We start from the raw sequence: 13,868 nt of genomic DNA on the forward strand, positions 1-13,868 counted from the left end.
AGAGAGAGAGAGAGAGGGAGAGGGAGGGTATATATAGGTTTAGGGTTAGGGTTAAATAATTAAGAATTAGATAAGAAATAATTAGGGAAAATTATTATAATTAATATAATACTTATAATAACAATTACAATAATAAAACAAATATTAATTTAAAAGTTTTCATCGCAACAAGTTAATTTATAATATCAAAATCATTAAATAAGTATAAAATCAGATTTTTAAATCGTAGAAAATTTTTAGAAAATCGAGAAAATACAAATACTCTTTTAAAAATAATAATGTAATATTTTAAAATACCAAAAAAATTATTTTAACTAGTATCGAAAATTCATGGTCATTACAGTACATTGACTAACTCTCCATTGATTTACCTATGAAATATCTTACACCATTATCATCGATAAAAAGTTTATCATATAACTTATCAAGAACCATTTCAGTGTAATCACCTTTATGGGAAAGTATCACTTAAGATATCTTCTTGGCCCAATAAATCATATGAGCATGTTGAATTGAGTAGGACACATAATTTACCTTCTCTAGCAACTTACTAATGATGTCATTGTCTTCATTTGATTTATCTACCTTCTTCTTGCTTTTTGATTCAATTCTAGTATTAGATGCAACACCACTTGTTGACTTGAAGTTAGTAGGTTATGTGAGTGTGTAAGTGTCATTTTCAACATGTTCATCAACAGTATCCTAAGCTAAATTCATAGAATTAGGTGTAGGAATGTCCTATTCTTCATCAAAAATAGGTATGGATTTACAAGATTCAAATTTATTGAAAATATCTATTGTTAAGTCCTCTTTTGCTCTATCATGCCTCATGATAATTTATAAATTGTCATAGTGTATGAGAGGCTTGTTGAAATAATCTTTCAACGTTGAACTGTAAGTTTTCTTATCTTGTATATAAGAACAATATATATGTCAAAAAATAGAGACACAAAAGGTAGTTAAAAATGAAATTGTAAAATATGAGATGCAAATATTGCCTCAGACCAGTTATCATATGAAATATCATCTGATGTAATAGATTTATTCCCATTATCCCATCCAACACCACTCATATTAGCACAAATTTGCATCTCATAAAACTATTTCCTCAAACTCTTCATGTGATTAATAACATTTTCTTTAGTGAAGTAAGAATTGCATTTGTTGTCAATACGACCAGCACATTCAATTTTAAACCTAAGAGACGAGTGATATAAATGAAACAACTCTATTCTATTTTTAGGTGTTTTACCGACGTACGCTTTTAGATGATAGGACACAACACGATAGGGAGAAATGAAACCAGGCATAGTAGTGTATCCCGCATCACAAAGGTAATATTTTCCTACATATTACATCATAAGAAAGTTATTAGTTTCCTCAAATTAAATAAATATAGCAATTATTTCAAAGTATATTAATAAATGGTTAATTTTATTACCACCATGGACTCTCAATTCATGAGGTTGTGGTCTTGAAAAGTGAAATTTTAAGGATCATATAACCATTAGCAGATCCCTCCCATCCTACTAGCATGTATGTGAATAATTTGTTAGGGGCACAAGCTGCTAGAACGTTCCGTGTCACTCCTTTATGACCTCTAAAACATGCTACAAGATTAATAGGTAGCATGACATCAACGTGTGTTCCATATATCAATTCAATACAGTCCTATAAATGTAGAAAATTATGTACTCATATTAGTTAACTTTATTTCTGTTTGTGGTCTTTAGTGAGTTGTTGTGAATAATTACCTTGAAGTAAGAGTAATATTGAGGGTTGTTGGCAATCTCTGGCAGTACTTGATTTGGTGTTCGTCAAACATAACGGTCACGTAATTGACAAATTACATACAATGATTTGTTTAAGTATCTACTAATTATTTCTCTAGACCTAATGAAGTTAGATCTTAGTACCCTATTTTTGGTTTTATGACCCAAGATGCTAAAGAAAATTACAAGTTGTTCTTCAACCGTAATGTGCCTAGAGTCTTTACGTAGGCTCTCTGTCCTCATCAAATTTACAAGATTGTTAGATATAACTCAACACATTCTTACGTAGACTTTACAACTAGTAGAATAACCTTTTAGTATCCTAGACAATTGTGCATCTTGGTGCCTTTCATTTGCTTTCTTTTCTAATCTAAGTACATAAATGATATGCCTTCGTTTAGATTGCAACCTCTTTATAAAAGTAATCATCATCACTAACATAGTCATAGCACCCAAAGGTATAACTCATCATCATTTGCTTTCTTTACCTTCCCTTTTGCTTCGATTTCAAGTGTGGGTTAATGAAGGCCGAAAAAGGAGAGAACAAAACACCGATACGCTGAAAAGAGAGATCTTTAACAATAGCAACTAATACCAACACAACAATAAACTTTGTAGAATAGAAGCTGTTTGAGCAAATCCTCTAGATGATCAAAGAAGCATAAAGGAGGTTGTGGGTGAAAGCCCAATTTTTTAAGTTAAAAATTATAGCAGCGAAATGTGTAGATCTAGGGGTTTTCTCTCTTTTTGAGATGAAATGGGTTTTTTCTCTTCTGAATATGAGAAAGAGAGAGAGAGAGAGAGAGAGAGAGAGAGAGAGAGAGAGAGAGCAGTAATGAAATATGTAGATCTAGGGCTTTTTTCCTCTCTTCTGAAGATGAGAATGAGAGGGAGGGAGGAGAAGTAATGAATAGGGGTGCAAGCGGCGATAATACTCATCCAATTACTTCATAGTACAACAATCTCATCACCTCCTAGTATTTAATTATTAATTTTCCCCTTCCCACCTCTTTCTATCCCATTTCTGAATAAATACTTAGGATTTTCTTTCCACCTAAAATTGATCACTTTCTCTATTTATAAGAAAATCTTTTCGATTTTTTATTATATAAAACAAACACAAGAATAGGAAAATTTTAACACAAAAATAAATTTCAAAACTAACATTTTTAGTTTCTTTCCATGTTCTTCATTATGTGGCAGAACTGCTAGCTATAACTAGACAATTCAGGTATTGCTTCAACTTCATCATCTGAGACTAGAAAATGCGGTTGCAATTCGACTTTCTCAAAGAGGATATGATCTTGAACGCTCCTTTTAGTGGGAACTGTGAAGGTGACATCTTCTAAGCTACCTAGGTATTGATGAGCTGAGTAAGACTCTTTTATGGGAATGTACAACATTAGTTCTGAAGCTAGCCTAGATAACAAAGCACTAGCTTCTAAGTTTTCATACTCAGAGCCTGAAGAATAGTTGCCTCAATGTTCTTATTAAAAACCTAGTTGCCTCGATTTTTGGCTGACTAGTTTATACACAGATCCTCCAGAGTTATTTACAAGAGTCTCAATATCCCAAATATGATCCTCATTTGGTCATGTTCACTATCCACCTTGTTCCTGCTGTCCAAGTCCTCGGGTGCGAGTATTTCAATGGTATACTTTTATCATACAAGAGGGAGTCAATAAGGTAGTTTTCCACTCCCTAGAAAGGATGCTTCTTAGCATAGATCTTCTAGAGTACTCCTGCTCATCGACATACTTGAAGCATTAATGAAGTGTTGATGGGATGATCATATTAGAATGGATGTGGTCATCCAAGAAGCAAGTTGTAAGATATTTCTACATCAATGACATAGCAAGTCACCTCCATCTTTAGATCACTAATATGACAATCAAGACGGATCTTTCTCAGCGATCGACGATTGCTAGAGTTGAATCCAACGATAGTAGCAGTTTGTAAAACCCAAACAAATTGAGATAATATAATTAATATGTGATTAATTATTATAAGTGGATAATTATTGAGATAAATATAATTAAATAGTGTATGAGTACATTAACTAGTGTTTTGAGTATAAACAAGTTCATACATGAGAATAGAACGAGTCGAAAACATGCGCAAAGGTAAAATCTTGAGAAACTGGAAATTCTTAGTCCGGTCGATTGCCGCAGTCGACCACAACCCGGTCGACCGCCGTAGTCGACTGTGGAACCTGTATTCTATTTTCCTTTTTGAACTTGGTTTCGGGTATTTTGAGACCCATGTTCATTTCTCTAATATATATCATATATTCACGAGGTTTTCAGTATTATTTCATACTTTTGAAACCCTAGCAGCCACCAAACAATTCTATAAGCCCTAAGTTGATTTTTGGAAGAGTTTAAGAGCTTTTGGAGCAAGATTTCGGTTTGTTTTGGATTTTAGCTTGGAGATCTACCTTGGCATTGCATCTTGCATGTTTTTCAACAAGTCTTAGTTGAGTTTTATCCTTGCTAACCCTACTCCCAAGTTTTTAAACGTTTTTAATGAGTTTTAATATGATTTTATTGAGCCTAATTAACTAATTGAAGTATAAAAGCAATCCTTTTGTATTATATGAATAAAGATCAGATCTTTCCATATTTAAAAGATAAAGAACGATTTTACAGAGATGTTTTAAGACCTGAGAGTATTTAATAATGTTGTTTAACTGAGTTTGATGATTTATTTTTTGTATTGACATTTCGTGCATGTTTAAGGGTTTAAATATGATTTATTATGCGATTAATCATGTTTCACATGTTTGATAATTTCTTGAGATGTTAATCTGATGTTTACAATGTTCTACACAAGTTTTATGATGAATTAAACAAGTTAGATCATGAAAAACACGCACGAACACAAATATCACAAAACCTACAGAGTAGGCTGTTGTTTGTGGTCCGGTCGACCATCGCATATGTGCGGTCAACCACGTGCCAGGCTAAGGCCTGGGCAGCTTCTAAATCTTGGTGCGGTCGACCACCGGTTTAACTGCGGTCGACCGCCAGTCAGACAAACAGTCTGTGCATGTTTTTGACTCCTGTTTCTGTTTTCGAGGTATTTTCTCGATCTTTTCAAGTTATACTATGATACTTATGAAGTTGTTTGACATCGGTTGTGCTTGTGAACACCAGATATTGACATGCATACCGAGATTTATGCACGTACACTTAGTATGTATTGATTTGATATGTATTGTCGAGATTTTTGATACACGTTAAGTTGATGAAAGTGAAATAACATATGATAAAGCATTGCTCATCAGTTATGAATGCTCAGTGTGGTTGTTTATCCCATAATGAGACCTCGGTTGTACCATACTAGAAGTATTTGGTTGTTTTTTCTTGTAATGAGACCTCGACTATACTAAATACTCAAAGATGATCAGTGTATTTTCCAGGTTAGGCTGATGTGCCTATTCATTATTGTACGATCATTTGGAAGCATATCCAGAATAGGGAGATAAAACCTATTTTCGTAGAACGATTGAGTAAGGAAGTTGAACCCACATGTCATTGTGTGAACCTTAAAAGAGTATCGTTATTTCATGTAGCCAGAATAGGGAGATAAAGCCTATTGCCGTAGAGCGATTGAGTAAGAATCTTACAAGAGTATCGCTATTACAAGTAGAGATGCAAACATATATATAGTTGTAGTATGATTCCACTATAGATTATCCAAGAGTAGGGTATACCTTTGATACGTGGCATACATGATATGGTCTATTGTGGTTTTGAGTTGGATAATACTATTGGCCTTCTTGTTTTGATGATGTTTAACAAACAATTTACTTCTAATGTTATTTATCTAGTGTTTGTGTTTTTGTATTTATTCTAGGCAAACAACAAGTTAGAGGATGGATGGAATAGCGCTTCAACGATCATATCCAATGGAGGTTGGTGGAGTTGTGGAGTGAAGCTTATGCAATTCAAGTTCAAGATCCAAGTTCAGCGTCATCCGCATAGTGTACCAAGTCGAGCTTATTGAAGATCAAGATCTAGCTTGGATAATTTAGTTTAAGTTTATATTATGTGTGTTAGTACTTTAAGCTCAATCATATATACACATACACGTTTTGGTTTTGTATATATAAATATATAGTTATATATATACATATATGTTTTGGTTTGATTTCTTAGGTATGAAACAAATATATATTTTCATATACATACTCATATGTTTCATTTTCTATTGTATTTGTAAAAATATTATATTCTTAGTTTTTGGACTTAACAATAATCATATACATATTTTATTAAGTCTACATAATCATTGTGCAAAGTTTCAAAATATGGTTTAGCCAAAATGTCAAAATACACATGTTTACATTTTCATGTTTTGGCATATTTTGCAAAATGATGATATTTCTCATTTGGGAAGTCCTTTTAGAAAACCAGTTTTTGTAGCATGTGTATTATCATGTCTACAATCATTTCCTAAAGTTTTACATTTTTCTGAATTTATTTGATATTTTTAAACAGTGTTTTAAAATCAGATAAACAGTTTTCAGACCTGATTTCATGTGTCAGTTCGCGGTCGACCGCCACGGTCGACCGCCATGAGTTCAGAAACTCATTATTTGTTTTTATGGCTCGCGGTCGACCATGACGGTCGACCGTACGTAGTCCAGAGACTTTCGCTGTCGACCGTCGCGGTCGACCACTTGTTGTCCAGAGCCTTTTTATGTTTCTTTGTTGCTCGCGGTCGACCGCCGAACAGCCAGATCAGCTCCAACGGCTAGTTTCTACAGCTATTCTTTATGGGCTTTTTGGTCTTTTCCTTTAGGCTTTTGGCTGAGGTTTTTATATTGAGTTTAGATTTGATTTTATTTACTCTCATTGTTACGCACACCCACATGAGCTTATCGTATTTTCATACATAGTATATTTGGGTTGGTGAGAGTTGTAACAATTGAGTGTGAGCTTTCATTGTGTTCTCATCCATAGTAGAGAACAAACATTTGTTGTATTAAGCCTAATTGTGAGGATACACTTTGTAATACACTTGTACACCGAGAGAAGTGTGTGGCGAGAGTCGGGGATCGTCCCAAGAGGAGTGGCGTCGATTAACGAACCTAGGGAGAGGTTGTATCCGAGCACTTGAGGGAGACACGTCTAGTTCAACACTTGAGAGGGTGTAGAGTGGGATTACAAGAGTGTATTAGTTGTAGAGTTTTCGGTAAACTAGAAAATCGTATTGTGTGGTGTAAACGTTATTCGGGTGAACATAGAAAACCCGGTTGTGATAGTGGATTTCTCCCCGGGAGTGGGAAGCGGAGACGTAGGACGGAAGTTCCGAACTCCGTGATCATTTGATTGTGTTTGAGTATACTTTTGCGTTCATTTATATTTGTGCTCATTGCTCATATCGCCTTTGTCTCATTATCTAGCTTGTCCACTACATTGTTTACGTTTGTTTATGTTACCCTTGTGTTTATATATCCCTGCATATATTTCATCATATACCTCTTTGCTAGGATATATCTCTTTGATCATATTGCATATTCTTGCTCATATCATATTGTATATCTATCTTGCAAGAATAACTTGTTAATTAATTTTAATTGGCATAAAATCGGATTAGATTAGCATAAGACCCTAATCACCCCCCCTTTAGGGTCTAACAATTAGTATCAGAGCTTGGTTCTCTTTGATTTAAGGTCTAATCGCCTTGAGTTAAAGATCCAAGTTATCTTTTTGTGCTAATCTTATTTTGATGTTATTTGTATCTTGCTTTCATACATTTTCTTATTATGGATATGAATGATGCATCTTGTTTAGGCTATGATTCTAGTATTGCTCCTAAATTCAATATTTTCCCTATGCTCAATGGTGTTTTAGATTCAAATTATTTGTTCAATTTAAAAATATCGATTTATGGGAAGTCATTGATTGTGCTTATATTGTACCCACGTTGGAGAAATCCAAGTGGAGCAAACATGATAAAAAGATGTTTATTATGAACAAGCTTATGTTAGAATTTTTATTAAATGCATTTAATTCATTATTGTCTAACAAGCTTGATTCTTTTGATAGCGCTTATACATTATGGAAATTCATAGAAGAGCATCAAGGGGACTTGCAGGCGATCCGGCAAGCTTTGGAGGATCCCGCTTCAAGTTCAAAAGAAGCTTTATGCACACGTGCACTAGGCGATAGCCCTAGTGAGGTTTGCGAGTTCGACTCTATTAATGATTTATCTAGTGATGAACTTGCTTGTGCTAGTGAAAAATTATTACATGCCTACAAGAAATTGCAAAATGACTTTATTAATTTAAAAAGCAAGCATGATAATTTAGAATCCGATCATGAGGAGCTAGTGTCAAAATTGGATGTCATTGCAAAAGAAAATACCATGCTTAAAGAAAACAATGACATGTTAATTTTGGAAAATGAAAAATTAAACACATCCATAACTAGCTTAACTCATGAAAGAGATAATGCCATGTTAAAAGTAGAGAACATACAAAATGATACTGCTTCTTTTATAAATGACTATTTATGTTCTACTTCTAATAAAACATAAAAATGCATATGTGCCTAAAAATGAAGATTTGAATCTTATGAATAAATGCATTTCATCTTTAGATTTAACTTTAAAAACATGCATTAATAATCAATCTTTAGATTTAACTTTAAAAACATGCATTAATAATCATAAGAGGCTTATGGATATGTGTGCCAAGTCCAAGTCATCATCCACTCATTATGCACACATATATAGTAAAGTTTACAAATGCTCTAATTGCGACCGAAAAGGTCATTTATCAAAATTTTGCTATGATGCACACAAACATAAGAATTCTAATGCTCCTTGTGCATCTCATGTAGCTTCTTCATCACATACACATGCACATACTCATCATGTTCATCATAAGCATGCTCATGTGTTTAAATGTGATCTTTGTGGTCGTTTTGGTCACTTGGCAAAATATTGTTTTGATTTGAAAAATAAGTCTCATTTGCCAAATGTTTCTAGTAGACCACATGTTTATAGATGTAATGTTTGTGGTAGACTTGGCCACTTAGGAAAGTTTTGTTTTGATAATGTTTCACATTTGTAAAATAATCTTAAAAGATCATCTATGGTTGCAAATGTTTCCCGTGCACGAGCTAATGGTCCACAAAAACAAATGGATCTCTTTCATTGCACAAATTGCAATCGAACGGGTCATTTGAATGAATATTATTTTGACTGTGTTAGTGCACCATATATAACACCCCGCACTGGAATCCCAGAGTCGGTACGCTACTAGATCTGATGGACTGGCCTCACAAACCACCACATGTCTTTTCAGCACGTTTTTGTCCTTACTCACGCGCTCCCTAGAAAACTTCCCAGGGGGTCACCCATCCTAGAATTTCTCCAGGCCAAGCATGCTTAACTTTAGAGTTTCTAAGAGTTGGGTTCCCGAAAAGAAGATACATCTTGGTGGTATAAGTATTCCGATCAAATCTATCAATACTAATCACATCACCCTCTCAAGGGTTGGGGTATTACAAACTCCCCCACTTAAACTCACAACGTCCTCGTTGTGCCAAATCATATCATCCAAGACCGTACCATCCGTGTGAGATTCTAGAGGTGGCTCCTACGGCCTCAAGAGGTGGCTCCCGCCCTCTCGACGTAGCACTTTGTGCCGCATAGCACTTAGCTCTCACAATTCCGGTTGGCTTGGCTCTAATACCATTTGTAACGCCCCGCCCCGGAATCCCAGAGTCGGTACACTACTAGATCTGATGGACTGGCCTCACAAACCACCACATGTCTTTTCAGCACGTTTTTGTCCTCACTCACGCGCTCCCTGGAAAACTTCCCAGAGGGTCACCCATCCTAGAATTTCTCCAGGCCAAACATGCTTAACTTTAGAGTTTCTAAGAGTTGGGTTCCCGAAAAGAAGATGCATCTTGGTGGTATGAGTATTCCGATCAAATCTATCAATACTAATCACATCACCCTCTCAAGGGTTGGGGTATTACACCATATGTGCCCAAAATGGTTCATAACCCTAGGGCTTTGAGCTTTAATGATAGGGGTCATGTCCCTAAACAAACCGGTACCAAGAATACTTAGGTGCCAAAATAATTTTTAAGCCAAGAATTTCAGTACTTTTATTTTTCTTTTTCTTGGTTTTGTAAAATGTATTTTAAACTTTTATGAAAACAATTCCTTTTATTGGTCAAACTCTTTTGTTTTCATGATTATTGGTTTTGTTTTGATGAGAGGTTTGTACTTATATAACCCTCCGGATTTATTGGGTGTTTATTCCCAAATCATGTTTACCGGATGCTAGAATGATAGCTCAAGAGCTAGATATAATTGCCTCTCTTGATTTTTTTAATCAATGATGTTTTGGTTTTATGATTTGAATTTTGATTTATGACTTCATTTGATTGATTTGTTTTTATTTGAAAACTTTTTGCATGATTCTCATGTTTCTCTTCTCTTGATTTCATAAATCTATTTTTATACATAATTTCTATGATGAGACAATATTCTTCACTTTGATATATTTATATATGTTCTCATTGTCTTTATGTATGTGAGTTGTGTTTAGCATATTTTCCATCTATGCTTGCTCACATATGTTTGCCATGATCTTCATTTCATACATTCATGAGGCATTTTGATAGGGGGAGCAATCCCTATATCTTTCTATGTGTTATACTCATCTATGCTTATTGATAGGGGGAGCTTTCGCTCTCTTTATCCTTTTGTCCTCTTTTTGATGTTTTCAAAGGGGAAGAAATATTATGAGTATATTCTTTCTTGTTTATATGCATGATATATTATACTTTCTATTTTCATTTTCTTTCATGCATATATCCTTTTTGTAAATTATTTGTCATCATAAAAAAGGGGGAGATTGTTGGCCTTCTTGTTTTGATGATGTTTAACAAACAATTTACTTCTAATGTTGTTTGTCTAGTGTTTGTGATTTCGTATTTATTCTAGGCAAACAACGAGTTAGAGGATGGATGGAATAGCGCTTCAACGATCATATCTAATGGAGGTTGGTGGAATTGTGGAGTGAAGCTTATGCAATTCAAGTTCAAGATCCAAGTTCAGCTACATCCGCATAGTGTACCAAGTCGAGCTTATTGAAGATCAAGATCTAGCTTGGGTAATTTAGTTTAAGTTTATATTATGTGTGTTAGTACTTTAAGCTCAATCATATACACACATACACGTTTTGGTTTTGTGTGTATATATATATATATATATACATACATACATACATATATGTTTTGGTTTGATTTCTTAGGTATGAAACAAATATATATTTTTATATACATACTCATATGTTTTATTTTCTATTGTATTTGTAAAAATATTGTATCTTAGTTTTTGGACTTAACAATAATCATATACATATTTTATTAAGTCTATATAATCATTGTGCAATGTTTCAAAACATGGTTTAGCCAAAATGTTAAAATTCACATGTTTACATTTTCATGTTTTGGCCTATTTTGCAAAATGATGATATTTCTTATTTGGGAAGTCCTTTTAGAAAACTAGTTTTTGTATTTGTAGCATGTGTATTATTATGTCTACAATCATTTTCCAAAGTTTTACATTTTTTTGAATTTATTTGATATTTTTAAACAGTGTTTTAAAATCAGATAAACAGTTTTCAGACCTGATTTCATGTGTCAGTTCGCGGTCGACCGCCACGGTCGACCGCCATGAGTTCAGAAACTCATTATAGGTTTTTATGGCTCCCCCCCCGCCGAAAGACTTTCGCGGTCGACCGTCGCTTGTCCAGAGTCATTAGTTCTGCTTTTTGTTGCTCGCGGTCGATCGTCGCGGTCGCCCGCCGCACTGTCATATCAGTTCTAACGGCTAGTTTCCAGAGCCATTGCTGAGTTGGTTTTTTGGTCTTTTCTTGGTTTTCTCTTGGCTTTGGGGTTTCATATAAATACCCCATTATACCTTAGTTCTTATAGCAATCCAAAAAGTTTTTAAAAAAGAGTTTAACAAGGGTTTAAGTTTGTTTAAAGTGTATTTATATGCTTTTAAGCATTTGAGTGTTTCGGTTTTATGAATCAATTCCACAAGAGCTTGAGGAGATCATCTATTAAAGTTTGAGCTTCCAACTATTCTCCCTCCACCTCTTGATCTATTGAGAAGATTTCTAAACTCTTATCTAGCTTTACATTTGCATAGTTATTTAATTATCTTTCTTTAAAGCTAGTTTTTATATTGAGTTTAGATTTGATTTTATTTACTCTCATTGTTACACACACCCACATGAGCTTATCGTATTTTCATACATAGTATATTTAGGTTGGTGAGAGTTGTAACAATTGAGTGTGAGCTTTCATTGTGTTCTCATCCATAGTAGAAAACAAACATTTATTGTATTGATCCTAATTGTGAGGATACACTTTGTAATACACTTGTACACCGAGAGAAGTGTGTGGCGAGAGTCGGGGATCGTCCCAAGTGGAGTGGCGTCGGTTGACGAACCTAGGGAGAGGTTGTATCCGAGCACTTGAGGGAGACACGTCTAGTTCAACACTTGAGAGGGTGTAGAGTGGGATTACAATAGTGTATTAGTTGTAGAGTTTTCGGTAAACTAGAAAACCGTATTGTGTGGTGTAAACGTTATTCGGGTGAACGTAGAAAACCCGGTTGTGATAGTGGATTTCTCCCCGGGAGTGGGGAGCGGAGACGTAGGATGGAAGGTCCGAACTCCGTGATCATTTGATTGTGTTTGAGTGTACTTTGGCGTTCATTTATATTTGTGCTCTTTGCTCATATCGCCTTTGTCTCATTATCTAGCTTGTCCACTACATTGTTTACGTTTGTTTATGTTACCCTTGTGTTTATATATCCCTGCATATATTTCATCATATACCTCTTTGCTAGGATATATCTCTTTGATCATATTGCATATTCTTGCTCATATCATATTGTATATCTATCTTGCAAGAATAACTTGTTAATTAATTTTAATTCGCATAAAATCGGATTAGATTAGCATAAGACCCTAATCACCCCCCTCTAGGGTCTAACAAATACTTCCTTATGATTATGTCAATTACCCGAGAGTAGTTCGAGAGGTGACATTGGCTCATTATGGTTAATGTTTGGAGTATTTTTCTTTTATGTGATGTATTTTATTCATAGAATTAGAAATGGTATTTAGAGATTTACAATTTGAGACATGATATATACATAAGGGTTTTCTTATTTGGATTATTTCGCTCGACGCACTAATTCTCGTGTTGTGGATTTCTAAATACCAATCTATATATGGAGTTATTTGAATGATTTTATACTTATATATACTAACTCTATTTTCTTATATACTCCAACCCCTTCCCCCTGGGGGCGGTGGAGATGATCTCTCTAGCACTTTGACGCTCGTTGTTTTCCCCCCTTTCAGGTAGTGAGTCCGGCGTACAGAGAGTTGCTGGTTGATGGGATTACATCTAGTTACTTATATTTGTAGCTATTTCAGAATTCCAGTTATATTTGTTTATTATCAGACGCTAGACTTGTATTTTATTTTGTAGAGGCTGAGTGCCTTAGAGAGATTCCTTTTGACTCTTTATTTTGAGACATGATATATTTATTACAGTTTAGAGATATTCTTATTCTATTTCAGTTGGGCTCATTTGTTGATTATTTCTCATATATTTCTTCTATGTATATTCTATTCTTGTACTATTTCCATTATTTGCCTATTTTGTACCTTCACCAATTTGTTGATTCTACTAGAGAGATAAGTAATTGTGATGGTGAAACATGTAATAGCATGGTGTTGGTGCTTGGCAGGTTTGACAATCCGGGTTTCACCTTGGACTGCAGCCTTATGTGAACCCTGGGGCGTCACAGTTGGTATCAAAACTCTAGGTTCTAATATCTTTAGGATTATCTATGTGTCATATTATGGAGCTAGGATAGAGTTTCCTAGGAATCATATATAGAGTCCGCTAGAAATTCCTAGTATGAGTGAGGACGTATTATATATATGTGAAAATTACAAATTATTTTTTTATGATGAACTACTTGCTTGAGCTATAAAGCATATTGCGGGTGATAAGTGATACTATTTTCCTATTG

The sequence above is a fragment of the Asparagus officinalis genome, chromosome 1 (genome assembly GCF_001876935.1).
Source record: "Asparagus officinalis chromosome 1, Aspof.V1, whole genome shotgun sequence".
Taxonomy (NCBI): domain Eukaryota; kingdom Viridiplantae; phylum Streptophyta; class Magnoliopsida; order Asparagales; family Asparagaceae; genus Asparagus; species Asparagus officinalis.